We start from the raw sequence: 23,547 nt of genomic DNA on the forward strand, positions 1-23,547 counted from the left end.
ATAAGTATTCATGGAGATATGAATTTATTTTGATAATGGAATTATTATCAAGCCGACCTACAACTCATGTAGGCTCAGAAGCCCAACAGTCGCATCTATTCAAACACAAAAGTTGTGTTTAAATATAGGAGGACTTTTCCTCATTTGGACTCACTCATCCCATCACATCTCTCTCTCTCTACTGCGCAGAAAAGAGTCTCTTCTCTACTGCGCAAAAAAGGGTCTCTCCCTCACACATGTGAAGCCGGAAGCTGCTGAAACTGAAGCTACAACTGCAGAAGTAAAGATTGACCTACGTGGACTAGAAGATCTCCTCATCTGAACTACACTGTAGATTCATCTAAACCTCCTCTGAAAGCCGCAACTTTTGGTGGTGGAATCAAGTGAATCCGACGGACGGTTTGCAAGATATCGACTGCCTTAGTTTGAAGCCGAAAGCTGCTGAAACTGAAACTGCAACTGCAGAAGTAAATATTGAACTGCATGGACTAGAATATATCCTCATCTGAATTGTGCTATAGGTTCATCTGAACCTCCTTTGAAAGCCGCAACGTTTGGTGGTGGAATCAAGTCAATCTGATGGACGGTTTGTAAGATATCGACTGCCCTAGTTTGACGCCAGAAGCTGCCGAAACTAAAATTGCAACTGCAGAAGTAAATTTTGACCTACATGGACTAGAATATCTCCTCATCTAAACTATTTTGTAGGTTCATCTAAACCTCCTCTAGAAGCTGCAACTTTTGGTGGTGGAATCAAGCTGATTTGATGGTCGGTTTGTGAGATATCGTCTGCCCTAGTTTGATGATGAAGCCGCTAATGCTGATACTGCTGATCTAGGGTTTGCTACTACTGATATGAATCAGATTTATTGTATTATTTCTCTCTGCTAAATTATTGAAGATAAAAGAAGATTTGATCAAAGGGTTTCCCCACACATTGTGGGGTTTGTCCTTGGCTAGCCGCCACATCTTGTGTCTCTTGTCTTGGCTTGTTTTTTGTCGATCGTTTAATGTTCTATCTGCACTTTACTTTATGTACATGTTATTGCTAATCTGTGGAATATAATAAGAAAAAGAAGTAAACTGCTATAAGCATAGAACATACCATAACTTAACATGGTATCAGAACTGAGGTGAAGACAAAGCCTGAGCAAGAGCAAGAGCAATCACCAAAGAGAAGATTGGCAAGGCTATCCTCAAAGAACTATGGGGTCCTTAACACTCTTTCTTGTCAAAGACAAGCTCCGTGAGAAAGCTGACTATCACGGATGGAAGATGTCTATCGATCTAACCCTAGAAGACCAAGGAGTGCTGGACCATGTAAGAGGCAATATTGTTGAACCTCCATCAAATGCATCCGCTGCTGCCTAGAACAAATGGAAAATTGGAGAAGTCAAAATAGAAGATCATTCGGGACTCTATTGACAAGAACTTGGTGGCCTACATCTCCAACCTGAACACTTCTAAGGAAATCTATGATAGACTAGTGAGTTTATTTAAAGTTAATGATGCAAATCAAGTTTTCTTTCTTAGAAATAAGCTGAAGGAAATTCATAAGGGTAAAGATGAGAGTATGCAAGCATACTTATTAAGAATCACCGAGATCAAGAATGATCTCCTATCTATTGGGGAGACTATTACTGATAGGGAAATGGCACTCACGACTCTTGGAGGATTACCATTCGAATGGTACGTGTTCAGGACTACTCTTCTGAACAATAATGTAATTCCTGGTTTCGAGGAATTAATGGCTAGATGCATTCAAGAAGAAAAACGGGTAGAAGAGTAAGAAATGCCCATGCCTAAGGGTCCTCCTGTTGCCTTTTCTTCTCATGCTAAGAAAATAAATAATTCCGGGACTAAATCAAAAGGGAAGGTTGGACCTAAGGATGGAAGAAAAGGATGATGTTACATCTGCAATAAAGCAGGTCACTATGCAAGGGAGTGCCTTGATAGAAAGGACTCTCACTGTGACGATGATCAAAATCCCTCTGATGGCAATCAAAGGAATGACAAATTCAATAGCAAAGGTAAGAGGAGAGCTGGGAATCAAGGAAGAGGACAACCATTCAAGAAGGCTAGAAATTCCAGGATGTATTAAATGCACCTGACCTCAAAAAGAACCTGGTGTCCATCTCGGAAATGGAAGACAAAGGCTACAAGGTAACCTTCAGCGATGGCAGGGTACGTATATGGAAAAACAATGTTAAAGATTCCTTTACTCTTGGGTTTCGTGTTGATTCATTATATCAAGTTGATGGAAGTCTGCTAGGTGTCATGTCTTATGACACATCTCTTCAGTCCGAACTTTGGAATCGGAGGTTTGCCCCCCTTCATTATAAAGCTCTACTCGGTGTAAGACAAATGGTGACAGGGATGCCCGAATTCCGAGTAGAGAAAGATGTATGTCCAGGATGTGCTAAAGGAAAGCTCAAAAGGGGACCATTCCCATCAAGCCTAAGCAAGACCTCCGATATATTACAGTTGGTTCACTCAGGCATATTTGAGGCTGACATTAAGAGGGAGACTACTACACGACATACTCTAGAGCACTTTCGGGTGTTGTTTCACCTTGGGATCTGCTTCGATATCCTGGATGAGCAAGAAGCAGAAGTAGGTGGCTTTGAGCACAACCGAAGTAGAATATATTGCTGCTAGCATGGCCTCCTGTGAGACAGTCTGGTTGCAAAAGCTCTTCAGTGAGCTGTTTGGATTTACATTGGATACCACTATGATTCTCTATAACAACCAGAGGTGGGATTCGATTATTGAGGAATCCCATGTTCAACGATTGCTCCAGTAGATAGACATCATCTGGGATATGGTAAGTCGATGAGCAAGGAGGCTCCATCACATTAAGATGATGTACAGGTTAATACACATTTTCAAATCCCCGAGGAAATATCTAATCTGTGATTTTCCCAAACGACTTGGAGTCATCAAGAAACCCTTGTATAAGGGTCCTGCATGTTGCATACATTGAGCTTTGGAAGCTCTGAGGGCTTGCGGTTCTTACTGGAGAAACATATGACCACAGGGTGACTCACCCTCCCCTGGTGGTGTGCACTGGAACAAGATGATTTGCTTTCTTGTGGGACAAGATGATTCGCTCTCTTGTGGAACAGGATGATTTGCTCTCCTGTGTAGCAGGATGATTAGTTCTCCTGTGAGGCCTGGATTGATGTGTTCTCCATGGCGATTGTAGCAGGATTGATGTGTTCTCCATGGCGATTGTAGCAGGATTGATGTGTTCTCCTGTGAGGCCTGGATTGATGTGTTCTCCATGGCGATTGCAGCAGGATTGATGTGTTCTCCTGTGAGGACATGATTGATTAGTTCTCCTATCGAGGCATCCTACCCATGTAGTCTGGGACTCATGGGAAGTACCTCTCATCTGATCAATGAGCAGGGAAATGAAGTTAGGGACCATAGTAGTACCGATGGACGCATCATTGTATCTACCATACTCCCTATGCTAGGATGGCCTCCATTGATCTGGGATTAGTGATACTGGTCTGGGACTAGTGGTAGGAATTGTACCATACTATGACACTGACTTTGGTTCGGTTGAGACTGGTCTGGGACCAGTGGTACATACTCTGAGACTGACTTCGTGTCAGTGTAGTACTGGTTTGGGACCAGTGAGAGTGGTACATACTATGATGTTGACTTCAAGTCAGTTAACACTGGTCTGGGACCAGTGGTACACTCTCTGAGACTGCGATACTGGTCTGGGACCAGTGGTAGGAGTGGTACTTACTATGAAGCTGACTTTGGGTCGGTTGAGACTGGTCTAGGACCAGTGGTACGCACTCTGAGACTGACTTTGAGTCAGTGGAGGATGATACTGGTCTGGGACCAGTGGAGTTGTACTCACTATGACGCTGACTTCAGGTTGGTTGAGACTGGTCTGGGACAAGTGGTACATACTCTGAGATTGACTTTGAGTCAGTATGATACATCCTCGATCATTTCTTCTTCTTCATAATTCGGACAAAAGCAGAGCAGAATATAACAAAGCAGAGCAGTGCATAATAGAGCAGAGTCGTACAGATCAATACAGGGCAGAACAAGACAAAGCAGAACAGGAAGAATAGAGTAGAGCAGGGCAAGGGTCAGGCTATATAGGGCAGTGCATTTGATGGATGAATAGTAACAACCGATAGATAGATTGCAGATGAAGTTCTCCCTAGTTGAGAGGGAGTGTTAAAATTGGAAACTAGGGAAAAACTTCATGTGGGTCATCTTATTCATAGCTGATGATATTTTTATTAGATTCCTCTCATTGAGGGGTGTAGGATTGATATAAAGATCATCCGATTTCGATAAGTATTCATGGAGATATGAATTTATTTTGATTATGGAATTCTTATCAAGCTAACCTACAACTCATGTAGGCTCAGAAGCCCAACAGTCGCATCTATTCAAACACCAACGTTGTGTTTAAATATAGGAGGAATTTTCCTCATTTGGACTCACTCATCTCATCACATCTCTCTCTCTCTACTGTGCAGAAAGGAGTCTCTTCTCTACTGCGCAAAAAAGGGTCTCTCCCTCACACATGTGAAGCGAGAAGCTGCTGAAACTGAAGCTACAACTGCAGAATTAAAGATTGACCTACGTGGACTAGAAGATCTCCTCATCTGAATTGCACTATAGGTTCATCTGAACCTCCTCTGAAAGCCGCATATTTTGGTGGTGGAATCAAGTCAATCCGATGGACGGTTTGCAATATATCGACTGCCCTAGTTTGAAGCCGGAAGCTGCTGAAATTGAAACTGCAACTGTAGAAGTAAAGATTGACCTGCGTGGACTAGAAGATATCCTCATCTAAACTATGAAGTAGGTTATTCTGAACCTCCTCTGAAAGCCGCAACTTTTGGTGGTGGAATCAAGTCAATCAGACGGACAGTTTGCAAGATATCGACTGCCCTATTTTGAAGCCGGAAGCTGCTGAAACTGAAACTGCAACTGCAGAAGTAAAGTTTGACCTGCGTGGACTAGAAGATCTCCTCATCTGAACTGCACTGTAGGTTCATCTGAACCTCCTCTAGAAGCCACAACTTTTGGTGGTGGAATCAAGCCGATCTGATGGTCGGTTTGTGAGATATTGTCTGCCCTAGTTTGATGATGAAGCCGCTAATGTTGATGCTGCTGATCTAGGGTTTGCTACTACTGATATGAATCAGATTTATTATACTATTTCTCTCTACTGAATTATTGAAGATAAAAAAATATTTGATCAAAGGGTTTCCCCACACATTTTAGGGTTTGTCCCTGGCTAGCCACCACATCTTGTGTCTCTTGTCTTGGCTTGTTTTCTATCAATCGTTTAATGTTCTATCTGCACTTTACTTTATGTACATGTTATTGCTAATCTGTGGAATATAATAAGAAAAAGAAGTAAACTGCTATAAGCATAGAACATATCATAACTTAACAGTCGCTTTTTCCTAGATTTGTGGCATGCTTGTCATGAGCTTCAAACTTATTTATTCGACGCTTCAGAGCTCATTTATTCACATCAATCTTGGAGCTCTGACATCCCACATCACATCCAGAACTCTTCGACACATCTAGTTCAATTATTCATGGGTAAGTGGTCTCAACTTGTCTTTTACAACATTTCTGTCACTTTTTATGTTTTCGCTTGTTTGACTGTTGTTTGCTTGATTTCTTTGAATACTTGTTATTGTTTACATACATACTAGCTTGTACTAGCACCATTTTAGTTTTTTTTACTATCTCACTACTGTTGCATGCATGAAATTGTTTTTCACGAATGGTCATCGATTCAGCAACTCGCTTCACCCACATGCATGCTGTTTCATTTTCTGAATCTTTCATTCACTGTTTGCATGCACAATCATTTTCTTCTACCTACACTCAGTATCACCATGCATTCACTTTCACATTTTCTTTTAGTTTCCTGTCGGCGGGTCTCAGCAACCTTGGCCCAGAATCTACCTCACCAAGACAACATTACGCAATCCTGAGAGGGAAGGCTTTTTCTTCCCCTCAGGAAATGTCCATTTCTACCTAGCAACTGTTCCCCAGGCCTGCTTTGTGCAATTTTGAGGGATAGTGACTGTTGGCCTAGAAATTTGCGCAATGAAATCACTGAGCCTACAGTCATTACCAGCTGAAATTGCGCATTGCTCAATTCCAGTAGTCAACAGTTAGTGTAGATTGCGCATTGCATAATTCCAGGAGCCACTCGTGCTTCCCAGATAGCCCAAACTACCTTTTGTGCAGTTCTGGCAATCAGCCACCCAACCTCCCAGAAGAAATTGCACAATCCTTGCTAGTTTTTTCCCAAGTAGGTGTTATGTCATTCCTCCAATTCTCTTTGGTTTTCACTGATAGATTTCTTGCCATGCATGTCACTTTGTCTCCAGATCTAGCAAGTGTTTTTACACCTCTTAACAATTTAGGATCAATGGCCTCCAAGAGAGCAGGATCAAAGGACATTGATGGAAGTGCAATTGGAGCAGCGATTGAGCGAGTGTCGGCAAGTCTGTGAATCTATGAAGATACCAAGTTGATTTTAGACAAGGACATCAAGCTGAAATGGCAAGAGGTCATTGATGCATTTACAGGCACATTTGGGGAAGACCTAAAAGATTTCCAGGTATACGTGAACATTCACAAGTCCAACTTGTACCAGATTGCATGCAGATACCCCGTGTTCCCATGCACAGACATGATAGACTAGATCGTCTCGCACATTGACCCTGAGACAATGACCTTGAGTAGTGTCAGCGGGACGAAGAATGCAACCTCCAGGGAATAGGATTATGATTGATATGTATCAGATTTCGGAGCCCGTGACTATCATGGAGACTCCCTTCAACTTACCCAACAACAATGCCAACTCCATATACATTCTGAACAACAGGGTAAAGGAGTCAGTTAGATTCAGGATGACACCCAACCAGATCTACAAGATGAAGATATTGCGGAAGGCGTATCAATACTTGGTCATATTTGCATGTCGACTGTATGGCCAAGAAAGCACGAAAACCTTCCCACAGAGTTGGGTGATCGCGTTAGACCAACTAGTTAGAGAGGGCAAACCATGCAACTAGTCTGATATGTTGTCTCTGTTGGCATTATGATTCTGGTTTGGCTCTATGGTACAGGTGTTGTACTTGATGGCAACTCACTCAAGTGGCAAAACTCTATTCAGGCTCTCAAAATGATGGAAAATAAGAGGTTCATGGGTGCATCGTTCAAAAGGTGCGGACCTGCAGGTTCGCTGTTCAGGAAGTGCGGACATACCCGCAGGTTATTCGTTCAGAAGGTGCGGTCCCCCAGTTCACTCACTCCAATGTAGAGAAGCGCGCTCACGTGGGGTTTCTTATGCTTTGCCCTTGGTATTTAGCCCGTTGTTCATGATCCTATGGTTTTAGCCCGTGGTATAGGATCTAATTTATTGAACCCCGGTTTGGATCCCTTGTATTGGTTTTCGATGGTTTTGTCCCATGGTGTGAATAAGGGCTTGCCTATAAAAAGGAGAGGAGATCACTTGGCTAGACACTTGTGAAAAATAGAATATCTTAAGATCTGAATTTTTGGTAATCGGTTTAATGAGCTAGATCTAAATCAAGGTGAAATTTATTGTGTAAGGCGGATTTGTTGATAGGACATGATCTCTCAGGCACATGATTAGATCTATGGATCTGACTGACTGTGGCATATTGGAGGACTGTTAATTTGGCCCTAATCAGAGGTCCGCAGGTGATCTACAGTGCAAGTGCGGGGGTCCGCAGCACACAAGAAGGCACAGTGCGGGGATACGTAGCTCAGAAGAAGGCAGAGTGCGAGGTACGCTGCGCACAAGAAGGCAGAGTGCGGTGGTACGCAAGGGAGCAGAAAAATAGTGCGGAGGTACGTTGTCAGGAAGACAGTATAGTTGCGGATCTGAGCAGAAGTATGCAGGGAAGTAGAAGGATAAGTGTGGAGGTACGCAGAGCACAAGAGGATAGGGTGCAGATCTATGTAGTCAAGGCACAGAAGAGCTGCGGATATCCGCAGGCTGATATTGGTGAAGTTGCGGTCTCCTTTTGAAATAACTATTGACTGCATTTTATCTATTGCTGCAGAGTTCTGGGTTTAGTTTTCTGGTCTTAGTTTTCTGTTTACAGCATTCTGAGAAGTTGGGTGATTCATTGGTTGATTGTATAAGGAGATTGGGTGATTTGCATGTACTTGATGATTATTTGATCTTCTTGGATCCAGTCTGAAAATTAATGAAACGTGGTCCTTAAAGAAGTAAAAGAGCAAAGGGGGTTGTAGCTCCCTTCCAGGAGAGACTGGAAAACGAGAGAGAGTTGTAGCTCTCTGTAGGTTGCAGCCTGCGTACTGGTAAAGGACTGCACCAGTACAAAATCTGTGTAAAAGAAGTTTCTAATTGAAAGAAGATAGAGACATATTGCAGTAGGTGGTTTTCACCCACATTGGGTTTCCACCTTATATCTGGTGTTCTTTGGTGTGCCTATCTATTTTTCTTGCTCTTGTTCATTATTATATGGTACTGACATACACACTAATGATCAATATCTGAAGAATAACTTAAAGTATAAATTTGGAAGATATATTGAAAAGAATTTGATAATACTGATTCACCCCCCCCTCTCAGTATTATTTCCAACAATTGGTATCAGAGCAGGTCCTTCTGAAGAAGCTTGATCGCTTGAAGGAAGATCTATCATCATGAGCAACTACGAGAGGGAAGCATCAATCAGGCCACCAATTTTTGATGGGACAAAATTCGTATATTGGAAGGTAAGAGTTACTGCCTATCTTCAATCTCTGGGTACAGAAGTCTGGGACATCATAGAAACAGGGTATACTTTTCCATCAGCTACTCCTACAGATCCAGCTGAGAAGAAGAAATATGAAACAAATGCAAAGGCGGTCAATACTCTTCTAGGATGTTTATCTCAATCAGAATTCATGAAAGTTATGCAGTATAAATCCGCAAAAGAAATATGGGACAAGATTGTTCTGAGCTATGAAGGAGATGATCAGGTAAAACGAGCAAAACTTCAAACCCTCAGAATTCAGTATGAAAATCTCAAAATGTACAATGATGAAAGTGTGGCTAACTATTTTTTGCATGTAGATGAGATTGTTAATTGTATGAAAAATTTGGGTGAAGAAATAAAAGAGGCTGTTGTGGTTGAAAAGGTTCTAAGATCTTTGTCCCCTAGGTTTGAATCTAAAGTTTCTGCAATAGAAGAAAAAGAGAATCTACAAAGCCTTAAAATGTCACAGCTGCACGGAATTCTAACTGCTTATGAAATGAGGAAAGGAGGTCCATCAGACAGAAGAGAAGCTGCCTTCAAGACTTTAGGCAAAGGAGAGTACTATGAGTCAGGAGAAGAAGAAGAATCAAATTTTGTCAGAAATATTCAACGGGGTACTGGAAGATTCAGAGGTAAGTTACCTTTCAAATGTTTTTCTTGTGGAAGAGTCGGTCACTATGCTGCCAAATTTCCTCATAAGGATAAGATTGACAAGGGGAAGGAACCTATTAGATGGAACAAGAAATAGAATGCAAATAAGAAAAGTTATTACACTCATGAAGATAGTGATGGACTTTCAAATAGTGACGAAGATGAACGAGGTAATGATTATAAACTTTTAATGGCTTTTGAAGATGATGATTACATGGATGCTATAGATGAAGAAGGTTTTTATGAAGAGATTTCTAATCTCAAAATTTTCTTAGAAGAGAAAAATGTGATTATTGATTCTCTGCAATGTCAACTGGCTGAAAGGGAAAAACATCTTGAAAAATTGGAATGTGAAATTGTTGGTCTTAGAAAAGAGATTGAGAAAACAAAAACTCTTAATCTTAAATTTGTTAAAGGATCTGAAACTCTGGATGAGATTATCAATGTGTAGCGTTCTCCACTAATCAAGACAGGTCTAGGATATAATGGAGAAGCATCTCAAGCATCCACCTCCAAAAGTTATCTTGATGCAGCAAGGAGGAGCGAGCAAAGGCCTAATAGAAATCATCAGGTAAATCAGGGACAGCTTATCTCAAGAACGAACAAAGACTATCAAGAAAATCAAGGGCAAACTACCTTAATGACAAACAGAAGCTACAACCAGCCACAGGTAAAATCTTCCCAATTAGCCTCAAGAATGGATGTTGGTAGAAACTACAATCGGTTGGATGATAGATTTGATAATCGCAGAAGTTTCTTCAATGGCCAATGTTTCTCTTGCCATAATTTTGGTCACAAAGCAGCTCAATGTGTTGCCTATAAGACAATCATGACTAGAGAAGCTCAAAAACAAAGAAGTATGTCTGGAATCACGAAGAGGACCTATAACAATTTCTCCGCCCTTGAAAGTGAAATTGAATGTTCTATTTGTAATAACTTCGGTCATGAAGAGTCTGAATGTAGGAGCAGGTTTTGGAAGGTAGCTCAGAAGGAACAAACCCCAAATGCCAGAACATGGAGAATGAAGGAACCACAACCAGAAAGATGTGGGATAGCCTTTTATGTAGAAGGAAAGGAAAATCTATGGTACATCGATAGTGGATGTTCGAAACATATGACAGGTGATAAAGAGAAACTTGAATCATATAGTGTTCTAGAAAAGGGAAAGAAAGTCTCCTTTGGAAATGATACCCCTGCAGTCATAAAAGGAAAAGGCACTGCTCATTTGAAAGAAAGGTTCAAAGCTGGAAATGTTTTGTATGTTGATGGCTTAAAGCATAATCTACTGAGTTTCAGTCAAATGTGTGATCAAGGAACCGAGGTAATATTTCGATCAAATGGATGTAGTGTTCGTGATCTTGATACAGGAAAAATGGTGATCAAAGGCATAAGAACTCCAAATAACTTATACATATTTGAAGAAGGACAACAACAATGCTATTTGAGCAAGGATGATGAACACTGGTTATGGCACCGGAGGTTGGGGCATCTAAGCTTTTCGCAAATAAGGAAAGCATGCAAATATCAAGCAGTTCGTGGTCTCCCTGATATCAAAATTCCAGACAACACCATATGCAAATCATGTCAGTTTGGTAAGCAAACCAGAACCAACTTCCCTGAGAAGGAAGGTTCAGCTAGCAGGCCTCTTGAACTAGTCCATACAGATGTATGTGGTCCATTTAGGACAATTTCACCTCGAGGAGAAGAATACTTTATATTATTCATTGACGACTTCTCCAGGATGGTTTGGCTAGGACTTATGAAACACAAGGACGAAGCATTCGAAAAATTCAAATCTTCCAAAGCCTTGGCTGAAAATGAATCAGATTACAAAATTAAGTGTCTCAGGTCTGACAGAGGTGGGGAATTTACCTCAAATGAATTTTTTGATTTCTGTGAAGAACATGGAATAAGAAGGGAATTCTCTACAGCTAGGACTCCTCAGCAAAATGGAGTGGTGGAAAGGATGAACATAATGGTTCAACAAATGGTTCGTGCTATGCTTGATGAGTTTGGAACTCCTGCAACCTTCTTGGGTGAAGCTGCATTTGTTGCAGTTGTTATTCTCAACAAAACAAATGTCCGAGTGAACAACACTCAAACTCCTCATGAGCTCTGGTATGGTGAGACTCCTTCGGTAAAGCATTTCAAAATTTTTGGAAGAAAATGTTATATTAAGAACAATGATGAACAGCTTGGCAAACTTGAACCTAGAGTAGATGAAGGCATTCTCCTTGGTTATTCTCCCCACAACAAAGCATATAAGTGTTACAATAAAAGACTTGGAAGAATTGTTGACAACATTGATGTAGTGGTTGATGAAAAAGGATACATTCCTAGGCAAGTGAATTATGAAAATACTGAAGAGGATGAAGACTACTCTCCAAATCAGGCTGATGATGAAGAAGAACCTCAAGAGGCACCAGAGGAATAGATAAGGATGGAAGAGAAGACTCCATCCAGGTATGTTCAGAAGAATCATCCAGAATCTCAACTTTTGGGGCAGAAAGAAGTAGGTGTACAAACGAGAAGAACAATTGCAGAAGCTTCAAGCTATTTGGCATTACTCTCCTCCACTGAACCACAAAATGTAAGAGAGGCATGCAAAGATGAATGTTGGGTCAAGGCAATGGATGAAGAACTTGAGCAAATTGAAAAGAACAACACTTGGGAGTTGGTTCCTAGACCAAAAGATAAGAATGTCATAGGGACAAAATGGGTCTTCAAAAATAAGTTGAATGAAAATGGGGAAGTAATTAGAAACAAGGCTAGACTTGTTTGCAAAGGGTATGCTCAACAAGAAGGAATAGACTTTGAAGAAACCTTTGCTCCTGTTGCAAGACTTGAGGCCATCCGAATGTTCCTTGCTCTCTCAAGCTATCAGAAGTTCAAAGTATTTCAAATGGATGTGAAATCAGCCTTTTTGAATGGAGACTTAGAAGAAGAAGTATACATTGAGCAGCTAGATGGTTTCATTCTTGGGAATGATCCAAATCTTGTATGTAGATTGAAAAAGGCTCTCTATGGTCTTAAACATGCTCCAAGGGCTTGGTACTACCGCTTGGACAAATATCTTCATCAACAAGGTTTTTTAAAAGTTTCAGCAGATAGCAATCTCTATATAAAAGTTGAAAATGACAAATTGCTAATACTTGTTGTGTATGTAGATGATATTATCTTTGGCAGCAATGAAGAAGCTATGAGTCAAAGCTTTGCCTTGGAGATGCAGAAAGAATTCGAAATGTATTTGCTTGGAGAACTGACGTATTTTCTTGGTTTGAAAATCCAACAAAATGAAGATGGTATCTTTTTGTCCCAAACCAAGTATCTCAAGCAGATCTTGAAGAAATATGGCATGGAATATGCAAAACCAGTATGTACCCCCATGGTTACAGGATGCAGCCTCAGTGCAAACAATGAATCAGCAGCAGTACATCAGCCAACTTATAGATCTATGATTGGAAGTCTTGTTTATTTGATAGGTACCCGACCAGACATCATGCATGCAGTGGGAATAGTTGGAAGATTTCAGGCAAATCCAAAGGAAACTCATCTTCAGGCAGTGAAGAGAATTTTCAAGTACCTTCAAGGAACTCAAAACTATGGACTATGGTATCCCAGAGATATAGATCTCACACTTCATGCTTATACAGATGTAGATTGGGTTGGAAGCGTGGATGTCAGGAAGAGCACAAGTGGTGGTGCATTCTTTATGGGTTCTAGATTAGTATCATGGTTCAGCAAGAAATAGAGTTCGATTACTTTATCTACAGCTGAAGCAGAATATGTGGTTGCTGCATCTTGCTGCACTCAACTCCTTTGGATGATGCAAACCTTGCAGGACTTTCAAATCACTTGTACACCACCTATCTCCATCTTATGTGATAATACAAGTGCAATGAGCATTTCAAAGAACCCAGTCATGCATTCAAAGACCAAGCACATACTGATCAAGTATCACTTTCTCAGGGAACAAGTGCTTGAACAAAAGGTCAAGTTGGAGTATGTTCCTTCTAAGGAACAAGTTGTTGATATACTCACCAAACCATTGCCCAGGGATACCTTTGAATACCTCAGGCAAAAGCTGGGGGTTGTTGATGCATCATCTTGTTGTTGAATCTCATCTGTTTCAGAGATTGTTGGTTGTGTGCAAGTTTCATATGGGGTATACGCATACATTTGCTGGGTTGCGGATTGGTCGAAGATTGAATGGCACAGGTTCAGGGGGAGCATTTATTCTTCTAATAATGCATTGTTGGCATTATGGTATAAGATCTTGGAGGAAGTACAGAAGGAGAACATGGATGCTGATCTGAATATTGCTGCAATATGTCTCTATCTCTTTCACGGTCATTCATGGTGTATGGTGGATTATGGTTCTTCTTCAGGGGGAGCATGATCAGCAAAGCAAAGGCTTAAGCATGATCTCAGGGGGAGCATAACCCTTTTCCCTTGATGTCAAAGGGGGAGAATGATGTTGAGGATCTTGAGGTTGCCATCAAGTCCAAAGGGGGAGATTGCTGGCATTATGATTCTGGTTTGGCTCTATGGTACAGGTGTTGTACTTGATGGCAACTCACTCAAGTGGCAAAACTCTGTTCAGGCTCTCAAAATGATGGAAAATAAGAGGTTCGCAGGTGCATCGTTCAAAAGGTGCGGACCCGCAGGTTCGCCGTTCAGGAAGTGCGGACATGCCCGCAGGTTATTCGTTCAGAAGGTTCGGTCCCCCAATTCACTCACTCCAATGTAGAGAAGCATGCTCACGTGGGGTTTCTTATGCTTGGCCCTTGGTATTTAGCCCGTTGTTCATGGTCCTATGGTTTTAGCCCGTGGTATAGGATCTAATTTATTGAACCCCGGTTTGGATCCCTTGTATTGGTTTTCGATGGTTTTGTCCCATGGTGTGAATAAGGGCTCACCTATAAAAAGGAGAGGAGATCACTTGGCTAGACACTTGTGAAAAATAGAATATATTAAGATCTAAATTTTTGGTAATCGATTTAATGAGCTAGATCTAAATCAAGGTGAAATTTGTTGTGTAAGGCGGATTTGTTGATAGGACATGATCTCTCGGGTGCATGATCAGATCTATGGATCTGACTGATTGTGGCATATTGGAGGACTGTTAATTTGGCCCTAATTAGAGGTCCGCAGGCAATCTACAGTGCAAGTGCGGGGGTCCGCAGCACACAAGAAGGCACAGTGCGGGGATATGCAGCTCAGAAGAAGGCGCAGTGCGAGGTACGTTGCGCACAAGAAGGCAGAGTGCGGTGGTATGCAGGGGAGCAGAAAGAATAGTGCGGAGGTATGCTGTCAGGAAGACAGTATAGCTGCAGATCTGAGCAGAAGTACGCAGGGAAGCAGAAGGATAAGTGCGGAGGTACGCAGAGCACAAGAGGATAGGGTGCGGATCTACGCAGTCAAGGCACAGAAGAGCTGCGGATATCCACAGGCTGATATTGGTGAAGTTGCGGTCTCCTTTTGAAATAACTATTGACTGCATTTTATCTATTGCTGCAGAGTTCTGGGTTTAGTTTTCTGGTCTTAGTTTTCTGTTTACAGCATTCTGAGAAGTTGGGTGATTCATTGGTTGATTGTATAAGGAGATTGGGTGATTTGCATGTACTTGATGATTATTTGATCTTCTTGGATCCAGTCTGAAAATTAATGAAACGTGGTCCTTAAAGAAGTAAAAGAGCAAAGGGGGATGTAGCTCCCTTCCAGGAGAGACTGGAAAATGAGAGAGAGTTGTAACTCTCTGTAGGTTGCAGCCTGTGTACTGGTAAAGGACTGCACCAGTACAAAATCCGTGTAAAAGAAGTTTCTAATTGAAAGAAGATAGAGACATATTGCAACAGGTGGTTTTCACCCACATTGGGTTTCCACCTTATATCTGGTGTTCTTTGGTGTGCCTATCTATTTTTCTTGCTCTTGTTCATTATTATATGGTACTGACATACACACTAATGATCAATATCTGAAGAATAACTTAAAGTATAAATTTGGAAGATATATTGAAAAGAATTTGATAATATTGATTCACCCCCCACCCCCTCTCAGTATTATTTCCAATAGGCTCATTAGATGAAGGAATAGGTAAAGAGGGCTCAATAGTCGCCCAAAGGTATGCAAGCAAAAATCTACATGTTCGCCTACATCTTGGATGCAGTCTATGCCTGATAGGAGTTCCTGGGCTTGAAGTGGGCATGGTCACCAGGGGATATTGGTTTGAACACTTATTGTAAGATGTTGTCTGAATGCAGCTTCAGAGGAGTTACCATGTGGTTGTCCGATCACTTTGTCACCCTAGTTTATAATATGATATTCAAATAGGATCCACCCTGCATGTCGAAGGAAGCAATGGAGGCATTGATAGACATAGTTGATTGGTATGCCTCACCGTCTAACACCTTCATACGTATGTGCAGTGTGGAGAAGCCTCCACATGTTCTATCCAACATTGCCTTGGATGTGCTCATCATGTAGAAAGTAGCATATTACATCTCGGTAGGATTGACAACTAGGCTACACCAGAAGAAGAAGGAACCTTGGTTTGCTCTTTCGCTGCGCATTGGGTTATATGAGATCCGAAGTTTTAATCACGTGGATGTTGAAGTAGAGAAGATGAAGAAGTATCCATTCGACCTCCAAAGTTACAATTCGTATGACCCACATTGTCTTGTTAAAGATCACTGCACGAGAGTACAGTTCAAGTAGATCCATGGGGCATTTCATTGGGTAGAGGAGGACCCATGGAGATATTGCTACAATTTCTCTAGACCTAATGAACATATCAGCTTCGCTGTGGAGTGGTTAGTGAAGAAGCATGAAGCAACATCCTAGAGAGCACCAGAAGTAGCAACAACAGTAGAGGTGAACATATCAGTGCGCAACAAGGGCAAGAGAAAGATTGTCAATCGCATGGAGGAAGAGAAAGGTTGTAAGTTTTGAGTAGATCCACTTGTGGAGAAAGTAGCTTTGGCCTTAGAGGCAAAGAGGCAACAACGCGACAAGTGAAACACACAAAGGAAGAGAGAGAAGCAGAGAATGGAGGAAACAGAGAAGGAGTTGCATGAGTTGAAGGAGAAACTCCAGAAGGAACAGGAGTTGTGCAAACAAGAGAGGGAAGCACAACAACAATAGTAGGGGGCGCAACATGTGCATACAGATGAAACAAATCCCGTATAGGTAGTGGACTCATAAGAACAACTAGCATCAGGTGAACAAGGTGAACCATCGTAGGAGCAGGACTTTGCTAAGGAGATAGAGCAAGCACTTGAACAGATGTATATTGAATTGGAGCAATAGGAGTTATAGCAGGACATCAACCTCATGGCTCACCACAAAGAGGTCAACCCACTAGCTTCATTGCATCTAGAAGATGAGAAATTCCCAAGTGACCAAGGAGACACTGAGATCCTTGGAGATTAGCCAAAAGGAGAGATGCACAACATCTCATTCGACGAATCTCAACATAAATTTGTGCAATCTCGCAGAGTGTCAACTCTGGAAGATCATACATCTCCTGTGTAGTATGAAGAATGAGTGACTGTGTCATATTTGCATAAACATCCAGCAGCCTTGGCCGATGCCACTAGAGCATATGCCGAAGCCACTAGCTCAAGTGTACGATTTCTGATAGCTGAGAATAAGTTAATGGCTAAGGTGCTACAGATGGCCAAGAAAGGAGGAGTGTTGGTGACAGCGTCTGCCTGAGTAGAACTGAAGAAGGCAATACTAGATGAAGTTTTGTCCCTTGACATAGTTATGCAGGCGTTGTATTCCAAGTTTGGTACTATGCATAAGGAATTCGTCCATCTCGATGGATGGCAGTTACAATGTGCTAGAAGAAAATGTATCTTTTCGAACATGCATGCTGTCATTGATTACATGCAAACATGCATGATGAGATACAAGGGAGCCCCGCTTCACTTGCCTAATATGATGAAGCCCGAAGTGGTCGAGCTGAAGGCACGCATCTGGATTCATATCAGAACTATGAAGAGCTCATGCAGCTCATCACTAGTCTACAGGCTTCCCATGCATGTGTATTCAAGAATATGGATCTTGTGGTTCCCACACATGCGATCCCATCTATTGGGACTCTGACCTAGGTGAAGACAAAGGCATAGGTTTGACTAGAGCTTGACTCGTACTTTGACGAGTTGATGCGCATTTCCACCAGCCCAGACTTGCCCATCAGTGTAGACATCATGAACAAGTACGTTACTGGTCCGGCCACATTAAAGACAATGATGCGCATGCTTTCAGAAGAGTTGGAAAGAGGATCCCAAGCAGTGTACCTAGATGCTATGTAGGCAAGAGTCAGGTTCTAGAAAGATGTCACCTTGGAGCACAAGGACACTATCGTAGACTACCGATCTTGGCATCAGTTCGCTACTGTCAATCACAACAAAGATGTTGAAGAGTTGGTCTTCCAATAGTTGTCTGAGTCATAGTGATGTCTAGCAAGGCTTTCTCAAGCCATTTTGCCTCACATGGGTACATGTGCATTGTAATGTAACATCTTGTCGAGTGTAAGTTCAAGTGTCGATAGTTGGATGTAACAGTGATAGAGTAGATGAAGAGTCATGAGGGTAGATGAACTATCAGAAAGGGGAATGTCAAGGGTCACCCCACCATTTGCTATAAATAGTCCCTCATAACTCATTGTATAGTATTTTGGTCAGCCAAGCTTCCGATAAGACTATCTTTGAGAGAGCTTGGAAAGTATTGTAATGAGCCTTGGCTTCTCCATTATGCAGAGCTAGTACATCTCTTTGGAGGAGGAGGCAGTTGTGGCTATAACGTTCCGCTGTCGGAACTAGTGGTTGGACATGGATGTGTTGTATGAATGGAACCCACACTTCTTAATATAACAAGATCGAACACATTTCATGCATATGTTGTATTGTATTTTAGCTGTCTATTTACTCTAAATGATATATGTATTTGCTTACTTATGCATGCATGTATAACTATTTTTGTGCATGTATGTATGAATCTTTCTAAAATGTTTTGTTGGTTTAACCATCACTTTGGATTGCTAGCTGACTTGCCTTCCATGTTGTGACGCATCTTTACTCATGTGTTCCCTTATTAACTCCGTGCTATCACAGGTTTCCAAGGGGCGCACTCATCTCAACCCCCATGTGTTAGAACCTCTCATGCACCTTCCTTGGCTCACTGCATATGTCACACCCTTGCTACCAATAGAGTTATCTTACTTGCCTCTGTACGAAATTGTAGTCAAGGCATTACCATATGACCCACTACTGGGACTCCTACACCAAATGATCTGAGGTCTAATTGGGACTTCTTACGGGGGAGATCCCCTGACATGTTGGCGGGTCCAGCACCATCAACAGATTCCATAATTGATGTGGGTCAGGATGATACACATGATGAAGTACAGTTGAAAGAAGTGCCATTGAAATGGTTTGGTAAGAGGTGGTTTTATTTCTTAACCAAATAAGGCATGCATTTCTTTTGTTGATAGATGCAATTCTTTGCCTTAAAAATGCATTTCTTTGCCTTATGACCGCATCACTTTTCTGTTGAAAGTATGTTGCAACTTCTATGATGGAAGATGTTGAAAGTGGAGTTTTGTTTGACTCACTTAAATGCATCAAAGAAGGCAATTTGTGGTTACAATTTTGTATGCGAATGCATTTGTTTTGAATGCATTCTTGATGTTGCATATTTTCGCCAAGAAGGTGTGTGAAAGTGGGGTATGTTACTCACTTCATTTGCAACAAGTTTGCCGATTCGGCTCTTTATGTACCCATACATGTTTTTGGGTTTATTGTACTTGTGTTTGTACTTAAGGGAGAGTTGAATAATTGTACACATACATGAGAGTTTGTGTGTGTGTGAACAATGGAATTGTTGCTAGTTTCATTGTGTTTGGATACATGCATGAGTGTCGACTTGTGTCGATTGTTGTCACATGTATGTCATATCGACTTGGAAGAGTTGATTTTATCTCCAAAGATGAAAGGGAGATGTTGACATATTATTGCATGAGATGTGAAATTATTGTTGTTTATGCAAAGAATTGTCAAGTTGTTGTACATGCTTATGTTTGGCTCTCAAGTCAAGTCAGTTGCTTGAAGAAGTATGTTTTGTCGACTTATGTTTAGTCGATGATGTTTTTTCGACTTGTGTTAGTCAATGGTTTGTACACCAAGATGCAAGAGTACATGGTGATGTTACATGATGTGACAATTGTTGCTTTGAAGGAGCAAAAGAAGAGGTCATCGATTTGCATTTCTTGCATAATATGTTTTCCCATTTAATGGTTGTATTTGTGATGAGATGTCGCAGGATTTTGGAAGGTCCATTCTTGAGAAAGATGATCATGCTTAGCCTTAATTCTCAAATCATGACACGAGTAGCATATTGAACTGGAGGATGATAGAGGCAAGAAGCGAAAGTGGATGAGATGCCAAAAATTTGCAGTGATTGTAGACCATTGTATGTGTTGACACCAAGATTATCAGTGGGAAGGCTATCAGATTGTATCAGTTTTCCAAGCACCGAGGGATCAATGTGGTACAAGAAAGGTATTTTTCAGCCAAAAAGTGTCCAGCAAGTGTTGGATTGGGTCAACAGTGAAAGGAGAACAGTGCTTGAGGGACATAGCTATTTGCAAGGCAAGGCATGTTAGTAAACTCAATGGTTGTCATGGATATTTCTTCAAGTAGAATCAGTTGACAGAACTTGGGAAGGAGAAGAGTATTCAATTCTCATAAGATAACTAGCTTTTGTGGGTCCAAAAGCCTGACGGTGGGAAGGAGTGATCGGAATCTGGATTGGGGGCAAAAATTAGCTCAAAAATCAAAGTGCTTGGAATCATTCGAAACCTGAACAATCGTGTCCGTCTCATCAAAAAGATCCCAAAGAAATTCATTTCGTTCAAAATGGAGTTCGTATGAGGAAGATATAGCCCACTGACCTCTCTCCCAAACATAAGAAACATTGGTCAATGCTCAATCACGTTATGACAAGTGTCAAGTTTCTGAGTTTAGACTTCTGTGATCCATAATGTTTAGAAGTGATTTTTCGGAGAGATCACATTGAACAATTTCTTCGAGCCAATTTTTCGAACCCTCTACTATGGTTCATCATCAGGGAAAAGGTGGAGTATCTGATCTAACATTATATATATATATATATATATATATATATATATATATATATATATATATATATATATATATAGATATATATATATATATATCTATATATATATAGATAGATAGGTAGATAGGTATATATATATATATATATATATATATATATGTATAGATATAGATATATATATATATATATATATATATATATATATATATATATCTATATATCTATATATATATAGCTAGATATATAGGTATATATCTATATCTATATATATATATATATATATATACATATAGGTGTATATGCTTTAGAGAAAACAAGGGAAAATAGAATGATCCGTTAGAAAGTCAAAAAATAAAAAAATAATAAAAAAAAAATTACTCAAATTAAATAAAATAAAACATTCAAAAATGCTAAATTTATGGAGAAATTAAAGGAATTCAAAAAGCATTATCCATAAAAATTATTAAAAAATATAGGATCAAGGAAGAAAAAAAATTCCAAAAAAAAATAAAAAATAAAATAAAAAAGGAGACTTAAGAAATATGAAATTTCCAAAAAAAAAGGGGATAAACTATAATAATAAAAAATAAATGAATAAATAATAAAATTAAATAAAAAAGGAGGCTTAAGAAATATGTAATTTCCCAAAAAAATAAAAAATAAAATAAAAAAATAGGAATGGAGAGCAGGGATCCAGTTGCTGCTAATTTTCCAGCCTTCATCCCTATTCAGATTGTTACCATGCTTCTCAATTTCTAAAGCCTCCCTGAACTTCCTATGATGGAAATGATCAATTTTGGCTAAAACACGGGAATCTTCAATACATATGTGGTGTTTAGTATTAGACGCATGCTCGGCTAAGGCAGACGAGCGGGATCTATTATGCCTAATATCTGCCGCATGCTCTTGGATCCTTTGCTTGATGGAACGACCCATTTCTCCAATATAGGGTGTTCCACATGAGCAAGGGACTAAGTAAACACCTTTCATATCTTTGGGGTCAACAGGATCCTTGATTAACTTAAGGGAGCTACGGATAGTGCTGAGGGGCTTAAAGGAAGCATGCACCTTATTCTTCCTCAGAATGTGTGTGATCTTGTTAGTGTTTCCTTGTATGAAAGGAACTTGCACGCAGTTTGCAAAACTAAGGGGATCATTTTTTGGCTTAGGTCCAAGGCTAGCTTTTCAAAAGCTTTGAGACCTAGATGTCTATTATAGCCATTATCTTCAAAAAATTCAAGAAGATGTGACTTTTCACTTTCAAAGTGACTCTCATCATAAACCCTCAGAGCTCTAGTGGCTAAGGTGTTGAGAACACCAAATTTCTGAGCAGGATAGTGATGGGAGCTAGTACGATAGTGATAGTGATAGTGTCAATTTATTATTGGTTTTCAAGTGTGGTGCATTGGCAAGCTTTGATTGGTTGAAGGTAGTCCAATGAGGAGGGGACAAGTGGAAATCTTGGAGGCCGCCACGTGTCCCTCCCCAAAGGATGGGTTAGGGCGTGCATCAAAATTTTTATGGAGGCACTGAGGTTCGACCTCGCGACCTCCCCCTCTGTGACCAAGGCTCTCAACCATCTCCGCTATCATTTGGTTCCTAACCATACAATTCATCACATCTATTTAAGTTTTAACATGTTGTAGGTTGGGGGTTAGGAGGGCCAGCCCGCAGGCCAGCCATCCCATGTGAACACTCTGTCGTAATGTCTAACAGCTAATACAACAGCTAGCTCAATGGGTAGTAAAACCGCAGCATAAACCATCGGGTTAGCAATCCATTTGAACACTCCTTCGGTGTGCGGTTACAGTTATGGTTATTGGCCAGTGCTATACATAACCGTTAACATTTATTACAACATGTGACCACTACCACCACATCCGGAGGCGAACAATTAACTAACCACACGATTAGCACTAGTTAATCCATAGTTACGAGTTAATTAGTCACCCTTACCATTAATTAAACTGGAGTTTAATTCAGCGGTCCACCAAATCTGGCCCTAACTCCAAAATTAATGGAGTTAATTGGAGTTCTTCCAGTTTTAGTGGAGGATTACTAGGAGAAAATAGTTTATGTCATAACTTGGGCAAAATTTGACCAAATTGAGCTCCGAAAAAGGTGTTTTTAGATGATTTTGATGCTTTGAACACAATGGAACAGGTTTTAGAGGTAGAGAGGGGTGGTATGAAGAAGTAAACCTATGTTTAATGTGATAATTTTGCAGAGTGGATGAAATTTAATGACCTGTAAATTGTGGTCCTCCGTCTATTATTACTTCTCTTGGTAATTTGTATTGCACAAAAATTTTGAAAAGAAATTTGACCACTACTTCCACTGTGGCTCTTGGCAAAGCTACCGTTTCTACATATTTAGTTACGTAATCAATTCAAACCAGTATATAAACTTTTTGGTTTGATGGTGGATTAAAGGGGCCAGAAGAATCCAATGCCCATCTTTTAAAAGGTTCCACCACCAATTGCAGTTGTAAGGGCATCTCATTTGCTTGGTCAGGACGGCCCATCCTTTGACAGCTATCATAGGCTTGAACATATTTCTTTGCATCCTTAAATATCGTGGGTCATTAATAGCCCACCTAAAGAACTTTATGTCGAGTCCTGCAGTCTACAAAGTGTCCACTGCAAGGCTCGTCATGGTAGGCTTTCAGGATATCATAAATTTCATCTTCTCGGATGCATCTACAAATTTGTAAGTCAGAGCTAGTATGAAAATGATAACCACCAATCTAGGAGAAGCATGCGTTGCGCCGAATAATGAGTTTCCTTTCTCCTCATGGAAAATGTGCTGGCAATTTTCCTACTACTAAGTAATTTGCCACATCAGTGTACCAAGGTGTTTTTATTGTCATAGTGAATAGTTTCTCATCTGGTAACTGGTCATCTACTAATAAAGAATAATTTATTTTAGGTACATGAGACAA

This window comes from Pinus tabuliformis, chromosome 4_1 (genome assembly GCF_031772625.1).
Source record: "Pinus tabuliformis cultivar Carrire ecotype Pingquan chromosome 4_1, CPIR1, whole genome shotgun sequence".
In the NCBI taxonomy this organism is placed as follows: domain Eukaryota; kingdom Viridiplantae; phylum Streptophyta; class Pinopsida; order Pinales; family Pinaceae; genus Pinus; species Pinus tabuliformis.